This window comes from Lissotriton helveticus, chromosome 12 (assembly GCF_964261635.1).
Source record: "Lissotriton helveticus chromosome 12, aLisHel1.1, whole genome shotgun sequence".
NCBI lineage: Eukaryota > Metazoa > Chordata > Amphibia > Caudata > Salamandridae > Lissotriton > Lissotriton helveticus.
The window spans coordinates 495,634,470-495,652,068 of NC_136073.1; positions in this window are offsets into that span (position 1 = coordinate 495,634,470).

A 17,599-nucleotide genomic window follows, 5' to 3' on the forward strand; every position below is an offset into this window, starting at 1 on the left:
ACCTGACTATAAGAGCTATACCCCCACCTCTAGAGGATCTATTCAAGGTGAACATAGAATAGCCAGGGGGGCATGTAAGATTGAAAATAGCAGCGTCCGCTTCCTGGAGCCAGGTTTCAGTGATGGCAAAAATGTCGGGGGCTTCATCCTCAATAAGATCGTAGATGTTCTGGTGATGTTTCAATGCCGTTCTAACATTCAGATTTAGAATCCGCAGAGAGGTAAGAGAACCCCTACTGCGGTGAGCATCTGAACAGTTATTCCGGAGGATGGACCCCGGAAAGTCAAGTACCCAACCGTTGCATGGGCAGCGGTACGGACCGCAAAGCGGATGGACCGCAAAGCGGATGGACAGGCGGTAGATTACATCTATGGCTCACCTGACCAATGGAATATAAGCTCTCGCTGGAGTATGTCAGCATTGCGACACAAAGAGATGAATACTTGTCGCAGCCCAGCAGCCGCAGCGTCCCGCACGGCCTTAGCGCGGACGGGCGCAGACGGGCAGGACTCTGGCACGACTCCGGCCACGCGAAGGCGCGCCCGCTACGCGATCCCGCTACGCTAGGGGAGGAGCTTTAAGTAGGCGTTCCTCGCTGGCTATTGCGCACTAAAGCGCAGGCAGCTGATAGTAACTGCAGCACCACCCACCCCACTCCAAGATGGCGCCCAAAACCGGCAGCCCACCCCAAGAACCGGACCCGCTCAAGCGGCGGTGATAAACCGATTATGGTGTGGGTAAGGGGATAAAAGCAGGGAATAATAAAGAAAAATAAAGCAAATAGAGAACAGGCTTCGTTTAAAAATCGCTATATAGCGCGTAAATGCGCACGCAGCGCTCCAGCAGCGGTACGCTCCTTGTCAGGGCGAGCCACAATGAGGACTCGCCTTAAGTAGGCGTTCTTTGCTGGCTATTGCGCACTAAAGCGCAGGCAGCTGATAGTAACTGCAGCACCACTCACCCCACTCCAAGATGGCGCCCAAAACCGGCAGCCCACCCCAAGAACCGGACCCGCTCAAGCGGCGGTGATAAACCGATTATGGTGTGAGTAAGGGGATAAAAGCAGGGAATAATAAAGAAAAATAAAGCAAATAGAGAACAGGCTTCGTTTAAAAATCGCTATATAGCGCGTAAATGCGCACGCAGCGCTCCAGCAGCGGTACGCTCCTTGTCAGGGCGAGCCACAATGAGGACTCGCCTTAAGTAGGCGTTCCTCGCTGGCTATTGCGCACTAAAGCGCAGGCAGCTGATAGTAACTGCAGCACCACTCACCCCACTCCAAGATGGCGCCCAAAACCGGCAGCCCACCCCAAGAACCGGACCCGCTCAAGCGGCGGTGATAAACCGATTATGGTGTGAGTAAGGGGATAAAAGCAGGGAATAATAAAGAAAAATAAAGCAAATAGAGAACAGGCTTCGTTTAAAAATCGCTATATAGCGCGTAAATGCGCACGCAGCGCTCCAGCAGCGGTACGCTCCTTGTCAGAGTGGAAGGGTTAATGGTTTTTTTGTTCTTGACTTTAACTTTAGCCTCCGCCCTTCCTTTTCTCCTAGGTAACTGCTTTGCCGCATCTGTAGGAAACCCCGCTACCCCCTCTTCTACCTCTTCGCAATTTCCTCACATTCATCGTTAGAGAGCCCTTCGGTTCTTTCCGCGCTCACAGAAGCATGCTCCGCAGTAGTATTTATACCATCACTTTTGTCGTCAAATATTTCCCGTGTCGCACCACTCTGATCCAGGTTGACAGGCTCCGGGATGACAGTTACCAATTCTTGGGGGCTTTCAACCCCTATAACATTGTCCTTATCAGTGCTACTTAGTTCCTGCTCCATGCCCCCCTGCTCCTGCTCCCCAGCTGCGGGAACCGCAAATACAGTGCTCGCAAGTGCGCTGCTCAAGGACTCCCCCAAAGTATCCCCCCTTTAACTGAGTTCTTGCTGGTGTAGCAACATTGTTGCCCTTAATGCTGGTGGCGGCTACAGTAACAAGGGCGGTTTTTAATTTGGCAGCTGGTATTTTGTCTGCGGCAGAGAACAGGGAAGGGCGAATAATTTGCTGCTTACCGGTCGGTGGAACTGCCTTGTCTTGCCCCCCTACAGTCTCCACCAAAGCCGATAGTTGTAGAACAGTCCCAATAATCGGGGGTGGTATATTCGCGTTCTCCATCTGAGCCGGCATTGAGGCAGCCCCCTGATCGGAACCCGCCTCCGTTACCGGCACCCCCCTCGAAGCACGAGACCCTCTCGGTAGGTTCTTTGGGGCCATATTTTTTGCATGGGAAAGTATGTCCTAGGCTTAGCTACCGTGCCGTCTCTCCGGCCGCGATGTCTGACCGCAAAGCGTAGAAGCCAAGTCCAGAGTAGCCGAGCCAGGAGAGGAGCAACCGCCGAGCCCAGCACGGCGTCCCAGGACACAGAACGTCCCGCCCCGTCAAACCTCGCAGCAGTAGAAGCTGCAGCATCCGCCGCTCCTGAAGATAGCGGACTCGCCACAAAACTTCGCCGCACACTTCTTGCTTTCTTGCTTTCTTGCTTTCTGGTAGCGATCCTTGCAGTAACAAATTAACACTGGGAGTCCCAGGTCAGCATAGCTGCCACAAACGGCAGTATCAAAACGATGAAATGAGGGAGCTTCGGACTCTGCTGCACCGCAGTGGCGTCTTCAATCCGCCATCTTTTTTCCCCCTCGTCAACCTCCTTCACAATATTTTCATGTTTGACTGATCTTTGACAGGCCCTGTTCTTTTCCCATCAGGAAAAGGCACCAAATCTCTTTCAGGATGATGAACTATCTTTTTTTACTTGAATTGCAGGTGATCGCATAGATTGATCCCAACCAAGGCACTTTTACTTCCATAACAATTTGTAATCACAGACTACACTGAAATATAATTTGAGGATAAGACTATGTCAGTGTATATGGACTGCATGTACATTACCAACTATTAGCCTGTTTGATACATGACATTGATCTTTCAATCATCTTTTGAATTAAGATATTTTTCATAAATATCATAGTGTCCAGAAATCTTTTGTCTGTCCTAATGATGATCACAAATACCTAGTTTGGGGGAAATGCTGCTGACATACACAGCAGAAAATACATTTTTGCTCAAAAGGGTATTTCCACAAAGTGCATTTTAGGAATAGATATTTATGACATCAGTCACTTTGAGATTTATTTTATAATCTATTGCTGTTTATAATTACGTTTTGTTCACACAAGATTGGGCTATTTTTCTATGATGTTCCTACATCATAGAAAAATTGCTAAAACATGCTAAAACATTTATGTTTTAGCATTGAGTTCCTAATTTTGTGATGAATGCTTCTATAAGTCAATATTATAACTCTTGACAATCAGATATTTATATGCCATATCCAGTCTATTGGTTACATATGTGATGCTGGGCATATATAACACGTATGTCTTAGTTGTGAATAATATTTATAGACAATACCTGATTGGAACATTGTTGCAATTATGTCTGTGAGCTTATACTGCTCACTGTGGGGTGATTTAGCTATTATTGTTATTATTATTATTACATTAAATTTATAAGGTGCACAGCTACCCGGAGGTTTCCCGGCGCACAGGACAGAAAGCAGGCAGAACGGACAATCTTGTTACTGATTGAAAAGCCAGGTCTTGAGGCCTTTACGAAAGCTTGTGTGGCAAATTTTGTGGTGAAGTGGGGAAGGTAGAGAGTTCAACAGCACTGGGGCCAGGTACGAGAAAGAACATCCACCTATGCGTGAGAGTCTGAATCTAGGGACTATGAAGCTGGCTTGGGACGCGGAACAAAGTAGACGTGAAGGAAAATAAGACTAAGCTAGAGATCATAGATAGTGGGTAGCAGTACCCAGCTTAATCTTATGCATATAGCATAAAGCCTGACATTTCGTCCGTTGTTCAGCCAGTGGAGATCACGCAAAATGCCTGTGACGGAGGAAGATTTCTGTACCTGGCGAAGTAGCCTGGCTGCAGGGTTCTGCACCACCTGCAGTTAGTTAGCCACTAGATAAAGGACGTTGCCATAGTCAAGCCTTGACATGATTAAGGCCTGGATGACTGTTCTCTGCAAAGATTCAGGCATCATTCATAATATCTTGCGGAGCCATTTGAGGATCATGAAGCAAATAGAAGTGGTCTTTGCTACTTGCTGCTTCATTGTCAGCTGATCGTCAATCAGTATGCCCAAATTGCATACCTTCTGTACCAGTTTGGGAAGTTCACCCATTTCAGGCAGCCAGTGGTGCGGGCCCTAGAGATCTTTCTCCCTCCCCATGATCAGAACCTCCATCTTTCCTCCGTTTAGCTTTAACCAGTTTGTGTGCATCCAGTTAGCGATTTTGTACAGCTCTAGCTGTAGGGAAGAAATACTGGATTTATCTTTGGCGGATAGAGAAAAGAGAAGCTGGGTGTCATCTGCGTACGAGAAGATTGATAACCCAGCCTCTTCTGCAATGGAAGCTAAAGGGCTGACGTATAGATTAAATAGCATGGGGCTAAGTATAGATCCCTGAGGCACTCCATGAGGAGATGCATAGGTCTTGGAGCAAGCTGATGGAGAGAAGACCTGAAAAGTCCTGTTGGTGAGAACATTTTTGATCTACTCAAAAGCTGATCCCACAATTCCCATTGGCTGGAGTGCTTTTAGAAGGGTAGAATGAGATATTGTATCAAAGGCAGCACTCAAATCTAATAGAATGAGTGCCACCGTTTCCCCTTAATCCAGAAGCAGGTGTATAGTTTTGGTAACTCCTAGAAGAGTAGACTCTGTTGAATGGCCAGCTCTGAAGCCCGATTGGGATCCGTGAAGGATGTTATTGTATTCCACGAATCGTGTTAGCTGTTGATTCACGTGTATTCAAGAATTTTTGAAAAAGCAGGGAGTAGGGAAATTGGGCGAAAGTTGGAAGGCTCAGTCGGATCCGCATTTCGTTTCTTCAAAAGAGGAAGAACCATTGCGTGCGTCCATTCTGCAGGTAGAGTAGCTTCTCTCAGTGAAGCATTAAGTAGATCCATAATGATCCGTAATGAGGAGAAATTACGTTTCTGAAAAATATTGACTGGAAATGGATTATTAGGGAAGCCTGATTTAAGACTATTTATAATGGAACTAAAAGATAAAGGCTTTTTTTCTGAAAAGCTCAAGCCCTTTCGCCTTGTCATCAGTTACACTAGTTACACGACTAGTTTCAAACTATAGCCCAGCCAGAGCACAATGGTGTTCCATTATAGAAACCATCTTCGTGAGTTGATACCAAATGTCTAATCTACAGGCCTGCACAAAGCTGACACAAAATCATTAGACAAATGCTTGTACTTTTCCATGGTGAAGAAAGAAAGATGCTCTTGCAATGCAAGGCTTACTCAAGTCTTGCTCAAGGACCACATTCGAACAGTACAGGATGCTAGCTTAGCCACAAGCGCTTCAGCATACCATATTTAGAAATAACACTGCTACATGCTAGATATTGTAATCATTTCTATGAAAAATTACTAAGGCTGATACATTTAATTTGGCTGGAAAGTCCCAAAAGTGTCACGTTCTCAGGACATTTGGTCAGCAACAGTATATCTCAGAACATAAAAGGATGGACAAATATACAATTCTTAATCTGTATTACATGCATAATAACATTCTTTCCTTCTGTGGTTTGTATCAATAAAAACTGTCAGAAACTTTCCCTCTGTGGACAGTCACTGGCTATGCTGACTGTCTCTGTGCTGCACGTATTTGCCCTATCTTGTTGCCCTATAATAAATTCTATTCATCCCATGTGCTGACAGAGAGTTGGTATTATTTGTTCACAATTTCTTTTAGGCTTCTACACCATAATGTTAGACCTGACATCCTTGGTGTGGTTTCCACAGATTTCTTGCCTTCTGACCTCCTAGTTTGCTGGCTTCATTTTTGCTGGCTTTTGGATTCTGGGTACTTTACTACTGCTAACTAGTGCTAAAGTGCATATGCTCTGTACTAAAAACTCGGTAACATTGACTTATCCACAATTGGCATATTTAATTTACTTGTAAATCCCTAGTAAACAGCACAATATGTGCAAAGGACTGCCACTTAAATGCTATTAGTGAGCCTTCCACTGTGTGTGAAGTTTTAAATTACCATCTCGACCTGGCAAGTTAATCTACTAGCCAAGTACAACCCTTCAATTCTATTACATATGTCACTCATATGGTAGGTTTTAGGCATGCCTATAGGCAGGGTGCATGTATTTAAAAGGTAGAACATGTACTTTTGAGTTTTACATGTCCTGTTAGAGAAACACTGTTACATTTGTTTTTTACTACTGCAAGGCCTATTTCACTCATAGGTTACCATTGGGATTACCTTAAAACATTGTTTAAGTATAATGTCCAATTGGGGAAAGATAGAGATTTGGAGTTTGGTGTCTCTGGACTCCCAATTTAAAATTACAACTTCGGGTGAAGTCGGATTTTAAATTGTAATTCTGAAAATATTATTTTTTGAAAGTCTCCCCACTTCAAAGGCCCATTTGGGTATAAGTACTGGACCTCTGACACCACCAAATCAGAACTGTGCTGGAGCCAAGGATATTCTGCCTTGAAGAAGAGATGCTGTGTTGTAGGAGGGATTGCCACTTTGCTACCTGCATTGCTGGGTTGCATTGCTGCCTGCTGATTGCTGTGCTGTAAGAGGGACTGCCACTTTGCTACCTGCTGTGCTATGCTGTCCTGCTGCCTGCTGCTTCTTGCTTGGGAGAGAGAAGCACTGGACCTGTTCTCTACATCCGTGAACCCACATTTCTCTCTGGGCTTGTTGGCTTGCATCCTCTTCTCTGAAGTCTCATGGTCGCAGAAGATTTCTTGTAACTATGCTGCTGGACTCTGCCATCTGTGAGTCCTACTCTTGCCTGAGATGTCCCTCCAGTCTTGGACTTCAGAAGTGGGTTATGCAGCTGTTTTCTGCGAAAATCGATGCAGTGACCCATTTGCTTTGAACAGAACTGATGCAGTGCTCACTGATTCAGTGCTGATTCAATGATGGCGTAGATTCCAACTGCGAGGTTCGATGACAATGCAGCACTGGCCCAGGGATGCCACGGCGAGGCTCAGCTTCAACGCAGCGCCGATCCTTCAACCCCAACTGCGAGGCTCAACACCGATGTATTGACTCAAGTCTGTAAATTGGAACTGAAGCATAGAGACTTTGACATCGACGCTTGTTCTATACAAAGTATTTGTCAGCAAACCCTGCTTGAGTTCTGTGGCCGGCCCGCCCTCCATCACAGTTTGCCTGAACTTTGGATTTACCCAGACAAGCGCAATCTCAAGTAACCTTTTAGCGCTGTTAAGCTTTGTTTATGGATTTAATCTTTAGAAATTCACATCTCGACTTCTACTTATTGGATTTTTGTCATTTTGGTCTTGTTTTACTCAGATAAATATTGTGCAGTCTTTTTCATGCGTTTTCACAGAGTTACTTTAATTTAAGTGTGGACAAGTACTGTAGTGTAGTTCCTATTTCCCTGAAAGGGTCTGCACATTGGAATATTATACACTATAGTTTAGGCATAGGACTGAGGTCAGTATGCCCCTATCGAGTACATTAAACTTAATTACTATGTGTGCCAGCTAACTCAGAGGCCACTAGAAAAACAAGAAATGGGGGTAGTTTCGGGCAACCGCATAAACATGACAACTTTGTTTCCTTTTAAAATCGGATCATGTCTCAGAATCGTGGAAACAATAGATAACAGCTTCATTAAGCTAATCGTGCATGCTTAGTTTCTTCAGAGTTACACAGAAAGAGATAGATGGGCGTTTCAATAAAATGATTTATTGAACAGTCTTTTTTCTCATGTAAGGGATATTAGCTGTTACAATCATAAGACAGTATGCGAGATATATTATGTACAGCATAAGCAGTAGAAAGAAATAATACTGCAATAGCATTGTCTTTTAGCTATGATACATATTCATATACATAAATAACACAGGCTAAAATGTAGATACTAGTCTGATGCTTCTAACTAGTTCTACCCCAGTGTACCTAACCTAAGTGTAGTACAAGGTAAGAAGTAGGTGCTGTATTCTATAGTATGGTAAGCTATAGTTCGGTATGCCAAAAGTCCCTGTAGGTTCTAGTCAGCTCCATACCTTAGAATGAGAGAGGTGGGAATCTTTTTCCGGGTCTCAAACTCTAACAACCCATGAAGGGAGTCTGAACACTGGAAGCTGGATTCTCTGCCAGCAGGGATGACAGCGTCTTGTCAGTGCGTCAGGTCAGGATACAGTCTTTTCCGAACTTTCTGTGGCGAGCAGAATCGCGTCTTGCAGCCGTGCTTTGCCATGGCAAGGGAAGGTATATTTATACCTGGAAGGTGCTTAGGAATGTTAGCATTTGACGTAAAGTCGGGCTGAGGAAGACGTCATGAATGAACTCTTAAGGAATAGTGGTTTATGCATAATAGATGAGTTCTTGGAGCAATCAATAGTCCTAGGCTAGGGAAAGTCCCAATGGCTTAAGGATCTGGTTTCTAAGAACTCGTTGTGACGTTGGGGTGGACAGATGTAGGTGACCATGCCATATTTGGAGAGCATGGCTAATGCCTAAATAAGGGCTGGGATCTAAACCGAAACACAATAATACTTTACACAAAGCCCCATTGGTTAAGCCTGACTGCTCTGTGCCAAGCTACCAGAAGGTGAGCACGGGTTAATTTAGGTTGTGTATCTGACTTATCCTGACTAGTATTGTTGCTCCTGCTTGAACAGGGTGCATGCTCTGCCAGACAGAAATCTCAATTTCTAAAACATGAATTAACCTAATTAGTCATGTGTATGGGTGGAGTAATTATGATTTGCGTTGGAAAGTTGCCTAGAGTAAAGTTGCCTACAGTAACACAAAGTAGTGTAATGCAATACTTTTCCCAACTTTGCTTCAAGGGGGCATACAATGGGTAGTACATTGGGATTCCAATAAAATCACCCATCAATTTTGTCCAAAAACCCTATCTAGTGTCTTTGTAACTGAAATTTACACTGACAAGTTATGCTTCATCATAGCAGACATAACAGTGAAGTGAGTTTTAAAAGTCTCTAAATGTTTTCTACTTTTCATGTTTGCTGCACTGTACAGAACACATACAAAGTGGGAAATGTATTAAAGCACAGTTGTTGTACGGCAGGAGCACGCTTTCGGTACAAACCCTTTGCATGACAGAATGCAAACATTCTGCCACCACAATGGGGACTAGAAAAACTGTGCCATATTTTCGGAGATATGGCACTGTTTTTGTCACTCTTTGACACAAGATAGATTGGCAACTTTGGTTGCTGTGCTGCATTGCATTAAGAGTTAGTAAATCTGCCCCTGCATATTTTAATGTGAAAGCAAGTGTACTGTGCCACCTTTTAGCAGTGTCATTGTAAACAGAGTCTTTAATCAACAAACCCAGGCATGAAAAATTGGAGAGACCATGCTCAAATTATGTCCCTTCTTACAGGATAATTGAAAAGGGTGAATGAAAATAGACTTTCAAAAAGGAATGTAGATGACCTTGCCTAGGGGATGTAAAACATGCTTTTGCTGTAATGGTAGTATAATAAAAAGGAAATTAAACACATCCTTAGGTGCTTTAAGGACTTCATCAAATGAAACCGTAACCTAGCTGTTTATGATACCATCCTGGGTCACTTCAACGATGTAAAACATTGTTAGGAGATGAAGACACATTTGATACTTTCCACTGCTGAAGACAAACTAAGCAAAATGCCCTCATTTCCCCTGGAGAGATTTCTGGATATGCAACTTTCCTCAAGGCTTAAAGGAAGTTGTTGGGACAGAGCAGAAAAGCCCTATGCATGGTAATGGCCATGTACCCCTGCTCTGAGTGTACTGTTGTCTGGATCCATAATGCTGTTTTTTGTTGTGATAGGCAAACACGGCTCAAGTGTGTGCACCATGACATAGGCTTGTCTCAAAGATTGTGATCTTGTTGGACCAGGATGGATGGCCAAAGCGATATCCTCAGAGTGTGCTACTGAATCGGAGTGAACAGGTCCTTTTTACCCAGTGTTGTAGAAGTGAGGCCTACAAGCTCACTCACCATTTTAAAGTGAAACTGCTGTGTTGTTAACTCATCCTTGCCCTACATCTGTTAGATGTAAGGCACTGTGCACCATAGTAGTGACTGTGCTGGATGTATGTCTGCCTTGGAAGGGTACAATACAGGGGTAGAGCAGTGGAGTGCAGTACATGCATTGTGTGTGCGCATCCTGCATGTATGTATACCTGAGAGAGATACAATATATGAGAGATGTGGTGCTGTAGTGCTGTACATTGCATACACAATTAAACACATGTTGGGTGTATGTATGTTTGCAAAAAGCATAATACAGGAAGGGTTTAGTGTGTATAGCCCATGGACGGTGAATGTGTTTGATGACAGTGGGTGTGTGTGCATGTGTGTGTGTGTGTACGTGTGTGTGTGGGTATGTATATGTGCTTGCACAAGTGGAGCACCATGGCCTAATACAGTGTGCTGAATGACCGTGTGGTTGTGACAGCAAAATACATATAGGTAAAAGTACTGAATAGAGTGTGTGGTGTGCCCATAAACTGAGAGCAAATTTGGTTGCAATGGTACTTTGCATGGACGACTCTGGGTTCCATTTTGGGAAGCCAAAGCCTGCCTGGTGAAGACATGAGAAGTTTAGGACTCCCCCAGATATATATTTGTATTGCTGCATACCTGTGACCTGGGTGGGACAAACTAGAGAGAAGACAAAGACTCCCTGATAGAGTTTAAAGACTGTTCATTGATTCAATGAGAGAGGGGTCCTTGACAAATCTTAGGAAATAGATGTCTTTGATAAAGAAGAGTAGGTCTGGAGGCCTGGAATTAACCTTTTGAAGCACATATCACTGTGTTTGACAGCTAGGTGTGAACTCTAGTAACACCCATGGCAAATGGGGCTGTCAGCTTTGGAGTCTCTGCTGCTCTGACAGATGGCCTTTCAAGAGGAAGAGGAAGTGGAGAAGCATGTACTTCAAAAGAAGCAGAACCCCCAACTATAACTTCAAAAGCACTGACCCTAACTTACATTGTGTGTCTGGAAATGGACTAAAGAAGGGGAATTTGTGACCCCAAAAATTGTCATCTGCCAAGCAGCCAGACAGGCTATTTGGGGAGGCAAAGCTCTGCAAGACATCTGCCAGTGACCAAGACTGGGGTTGAAGGTTGCTAGTCTCCCTGCTGGGCAAGAGAACATTACGCAGGGAAATCAAGACCACCAGCTCTAGATCCTGGAGCACTAGCACCTGCCTGCTTGCCAAGACCAATGTGCCTTGTGAAGAAGACAAGAGAGTTGGAAGGAGGTGGGGAGCCCTGCCGAGAGGACTCCTGGTGCGAGGTGTGAGAAGATAGCTGTGCACTGAAGGGATTGTCGCCCTTGTGCAGGATGAGGTTGCTGACCTCTGTATGCCAGGAGAGGGCCTCTGTGAAATCAGCCGTAAACTGAGTGCCATGTGGGAAGCATAAGCCCATATCACATAATTGCGGCAGGAGGGGCGGCTGTGAAAGTATTTGCTGCTGACAAAGCAACAAGACCAGTGCAAGCCTTAACAGCAATCCCAGATGCTGTAGTATAGGCGACTGTGCAGTGAAGACAGATACCTTGTCAGTGGATACCAAAACAACCTTGTATGCCAGGAGGTGCTGCTGGTACAAGGTAATGAGAAGTTCAGGCCACTGTCTGGAGAACCAGATGTTTTGATCCGCAGGTCAAATCCAACACTGAGATCTGCTCCCAACCTGACCCGTGGACCCAGGAGTACAAAGTGGGGACATTGCTATGTCACTTGGACCAGATTAGGAGCATCAGCAGGCAGAAGCTAAAGAGCACCTCTGATTGCTACTGGAGTCGGCCCACAGCTCAGGGGAGCCTGTGTCTGTCCAGTGCTGCTGGGTGTCCCACATGCAGACCGACTCAAATGAGTGGGACTGGAGCATCGTGAGTGCCCGCAGTCAGGGCACCCTCTGAAATGCTGAATACTTCCTCACTGCTGTGGTGGGTTAGAGTTCTTGCGGTCCTACCCAACCCTGAGAAACTCGTTGCTAAAGGTGTTGCTGCAACAGACAGTTTTGAGTGATTTCTATGAGTCGAAGTGGACTCTTGAGTAAGGCCTACTAGTGAGCATTCCCGAAATACAGCCACCAGTGACTGGGGAACAGTCTCAACCACATTACGAAGAGCAGGTGTGACAGGGATTTTTCAGTGAAGCACTAGAGCCCCAACCTCAAACGGATTGCTTATGAATTTCGCAATATTTCTTTGAATACGTAGAGTTAGAAACAAAATACCTATTTTTACTATAAAAAAGAAGTGTTTGATTGAATATTGATATATTGACAAAGCTGTGCACATTTTGAGTTATAACTCATGTTCACTTACCTGTATCTACACTTCCTTCCTGTGGGAGCCTTTGTCTGCTCATCCACAGTTGCCACTGAGAGTCATATGCAGAAGGGATACTTGGCCCAGTTGCTCATAATAGGTCAGGCCCCGGGACATCAGGAGTGAAATGCCTTAACCACCACAGTTGATCCCAGTAGCCCATGCATGCCCTGTGGCTCATAGAAAGGATTCAACAGAATTGAAATACATCCTGTGGTGCTTTAAGACTTCATGAAAGGTTGCCATAACCTAGCTGTGTACCATATGATTCTGGGTTACTTCAACCTTGTAAAACCTTGAAGAGAGAAGAAGACACTTGGGTTACTTTACCACTTCTGAAGAGGAATTAAGCAAAAATACCTCACTTTTCATGGAGAGGTTTCTCGGTTTGCATCTTTTTACAACACATAAGTGGGCTACTTGATCCTACTTGTCTGTGAATATTTGGGTTCTCTATCCAACACATTGTAAGCAAACAGGAGACTGCAATAAATTAGATTTGGATCTCACTAGTCGGGCTCATATAAATATAGTGATTAGTCATTTTACTATTGTCTTTATTAGTCATTGTTTCAACAATGGTTATATCATGTGTGTGCATATTAGTTTAATCATTTTAAGTGTTGCTAGCTTCACACTTGTTTCACTATCTCCAGAGGGTCAGTAAAAAGCTATGCCATAAAATTGTTATGTCATGTGCAAGAACTTGGGTTCTTTGTTAAGGTGTATGGAAGCCACACTCAGGCAACATCCACGATCCTTGTGAGGGTGAACAACAAAAGTCACTAAATTAACCTTTGCTTAACCATCTGGTAGCTTGGTACAAAAGCAGTCAGGTTCAACTTTGAGGCAATATGTAAAGTATTTATGCATGAAGCAAACAGTAATAAAGTGAAAATACAACACAAGAAAAAATCCCAAACCAAGTTAGAGTGGTAGAGTAAATTTTATAACTGATACCAAAAATCCAATCAGTACAACCTGAGCTAATACATTTTGAAAAATGTTGTGAAAATAGTGCCTAGAAGCACAAAGCACCATTGGCCATGATAGAGTGTGGGTTGGATTCCAGATCCAGATTAAACCTGCTGAAATGTTACCATCTAAGTCGTGCACAAAGAGTTACATTCACATTGGAGGAGGCTGCAAGGAGGAGGCTGAGAACACTAATGGCAGCTGTAGTGTGAAGAGCGATTGAGTTCTAGGTACTATGGTTTCTGTAGCTTTTTGGTGGTGGTCATCACAAGTTGACATTGTGTCAATGTATCAACAATGTGTGCTTACCCGAGAGCCCGCACTGTTTGATTTGTAGAGACGATATGGACCCAACTCCTCGTACCCTACCTTACTGCCTGTGTTTTGGTATTCCCACAAGATAGATTGGATGGGGGCCAAGGAAGAGGGCCTGGTTGTTGTGGACATTGATGATGCCCTGGCGCAACTGCCAGCCTTTAAGGAAATAGTAAATTGGAACACTGTATTACCTCTCTGGAATCTTTAGCGTTTGTTAGTTCCTCTCTATCTGAACTACCTAGTGTCTGTACCCACCCTGCGATCAATTGCCATAGTTGTGACGTTCTGGTGTTGTTATTTGACATGCATGTGTCGTAGCCGGAAGTTGTGCTATTTACATGGTCTTTGAGATGTAGGAGTCAGTGGGTTGAGGTGCTTGGAGTAAGCCCTATAACACAAACTGATAATTTACACAACTATCTATTCGTTATCTGACTCCACAAACTTAACTCTTCACAAGTAAGCTTTCATCGCTCACTGCCCTAGTAGACCTTTGCACCCTCAAATACTCGTGCATCAATGTCCAATGTCTTTTCACACGCTGTAAGTCACACAAGGTAAATAGTTGCCCAGTTAGGAACACAAATTCGACCACTTGGTTAGTTCAGGCAGAGTTATAGCTTGTTAGTCTCACAAGGTAAGTTTAAACGCAGCTCAGTTAATTGTGCACGATAACGTTACTTCTGGATAAGTCGAGCCTTGTTAAGTTCACAAGGTAAGTTTCAATCAGTTTTGAATAACAAGATGGTATCCCAATATTCAGGATTTATGAAGTCTGTGCTTCCTTGCGTTGGGTACCTTTTAATTGGTGTCGCGGCTAGATTCAGGCCACCTTGGATCTGTATTATGATTTTACTCACAGTTTCCTTTTTTATGTGCTTTGTTTCAGGAGGCAGAGCAGTGAGTGAAGAAACTCCAATGCGGCATCAGGTAAAGAGGAGGTATGGTGTGCAGAAAAGAGAAGCTGCTGCCCGGAAGACTCAAGAAGTCTCAGGTAAGTTGCGGCATACCTACAGGGCAGAACTCGGGCAGCACGCAAGACACGCGATGCCAACTGGAGGAATTGTTAAGGTGAAGTGCCTTCCAGAAGCAGGGTGACGCCTTAAATAGCAATGTAATGCCCAACCACACCCAACATGGCCGCCGTTCTTTGCGGATGTCTGGCGACTGGCGAGGTCTCTCTCGGCAGAGTGTGCTTATGTTATTAGGTGTTCAGAATAATAGAAAGGAGAGCTGGATCGGTTAGATCATGATTACAAATAAGTTTTTGTTGCCTTTGGTGACTTGGGTGCAGACCTTGATCTTGTTCCCAGGGTATTTTGCCTTGGTCATTATTGGATAAAATGGGCATCTCACCCAACTTTTTGGAAATTCTAGCACGTGTGCATGAAGGGAATCAGGCTACAGTTCAGATGGGGAACCAGGGGCTGCTCATTTCCCCAATAAGCATCAACAAGTGATTAGACAGGGCTTTGTCATGTTTCTCACTTTGTTCTCCTTGTCAATAACTGATGTTGTGAACTGCCTAGATATGGATGGTTGTAATCTACCCTTGGTGGGGGTTAGGAGAGTGCCTGCTCTGCTCTTTGCAGATGATACTCTCCTAATCTCCAAATCGTTCAAGGGCCTCCAACAGTTGTTGGCTTATTAACATTTTTTTTGCAGTGTTCGGGGTTAGAACTGAATAGTTCTAAAACAAAATGTATGAGTTTTCACCTAGAAAGAAATAAGAGGTATAGATGCAAGCCGTTTGTTGATACAGTCCCAACAGATATAGGGCCAAATGTAGGTAGGATTGATTTACCGATTTTTAATTACCGAATTTTACCGATTCGGTAATTAAGAATCGGTAAATCTGAGGGGTGGGTATGTAGGTATTCCAGATGTGCTGGAACACCGAATCGGAGAAATTCGGTATTTACCGATTCGGTAAATACCGATCGGTAATGCCCATTCATTCCTATGGGCTTTGAAGCCCATAGGAATGAATGGGCATTACCGATTCGGTATTTACCGAATCGGTAAATACCGAAGTTCACAAGGGTGCAGGGGGTGTCACTTTGACACCCTCTGGCCCCCCCAAAACAGGCTCGGGTGCCATGTGGCAGGCATACATGCCCCAAGGGCAGGTCTGCCTGCCATATTGCAGAGGTGTGCATGCACACATGTGCATGCACACCGGAATCGGTATTTTACCATCAAATTGGATTTGATGGTAAAATACCGATTTTGTAAGGCTTGTGGGACTCAGAAGAGTCCCACCTACATCTCAAATTTACCGAATCGGTAAAAATACCGATTCGGTATTTTACAGAATCGGTAAATTTACCGATCGGTAAATTTACCGATTCTGTAAAATTAAGGGCCCTACATACCATTTCTGAAATACCGGTCGGTAACGGCCGAAAATACCGATTTTCGGCCGTTACCGACCGACCTACATCGGGCCCCAGGTTCCTAACTTTGATTGTTTGGGAATTAGAGTAACTCCTACTGTGGACTAGTCCATGCAGATCCATAAATCAGAATGCTCAGTGATTTTCTATATGTCAAGACTGCTGATGACTTTTAACGAAACCTTCTCTAAGAAAGCTGCTCCACTGTTAGAAATGTACAATGTAAAGCTCTAGGAGCCACCGTATATGAAGCTGAGCTGTGAAGCCATGGTAATTGGAACAATTTCGTACAAAAAGTGTGGATCCCACCTCTAGGATCCTTGGACCTAGCTCAGCTTTTGGTGAATGATTGCATTGAATCAGTGTACCAATCAAGAAAGAAAAATGTATTTCTAGTGTCCCCTCACTCACCGGGGTTTCCCCACGGTGACATGCTTCATCATTGGGGCCATCCCTGTTCTCTACGAAAAGGGGCGTGCTGCGACTCACGAACTACGCAGGAGCACTTGAGTGTGAATGACTATGTGTGGTGCAGAAAACGTGGTGGTGGAATGGGTGTGTGTGAGTATTAAAAATACTGTGCTTAGTAGGCCTAACTGTTTTATTGAGCTCCTATGCAGGTATATTAAAAGTGGGGTTAATGTCACTGTAGGGCAACCTGTAATGTGATTGACTTAGTGAACGATATGGTCGACATGTTTCATGCTACCCCTAGCATTTCTTCGGGACCATACAGGAACCAGCCCTGTATATGCCACTCCTAAATCCCAACTGTGGGAACAGTGAATTTACAACGATAAAAATATTAGCATGCATTCATAATGGAAATACATACGTTCCTCTTAAATAGAAGGTGCTGAAAAATAAAGCATATCATTAATAACAAACCTTCCCGGAGGGAAGGCATACATAGTAAATTCGCATGCCGCTCGCATTCTGTGCTTAGATAGATGGTTTGCACCATAATGGCGTGTGCAGGCTTACCAAACTTAGTCCAACACGTTGTGCTGTATGTTCGTGAATTCACACAATTAAACAAGACAGGACTTAATGTGACCAAAAAAAACGGCATTAGGTTACAATTAAATACTAAGGTCCCAGAGTTCATTATTTTTTATTTTTTATTTTTAATACTATCCCCTATTGTTCGAAAAAATTCAGGGGAGAAAAATTGGGGATATTCTAAGTGGTTGTATCCACGATAAAATAAATGGTGGTTTATTTAGGGATTATCTTAGTTAATGCTCTGCATTTATCTGCAATAAAATAGAATCATTGGTGGTACAATTGGGGATTATAGTCAATGATGGTTCTATCGGCGATTGTAGGGATTCTGATTTGGTTGGAGAGCTATAGTGGAGCATCGGAGCACCATCCGGTGCAAAAGGACTACTACAAGAATGACAAACCATTTCATAGAAATGAATCACACTCCCAACGACATGAGATGGGTAGTGTTGG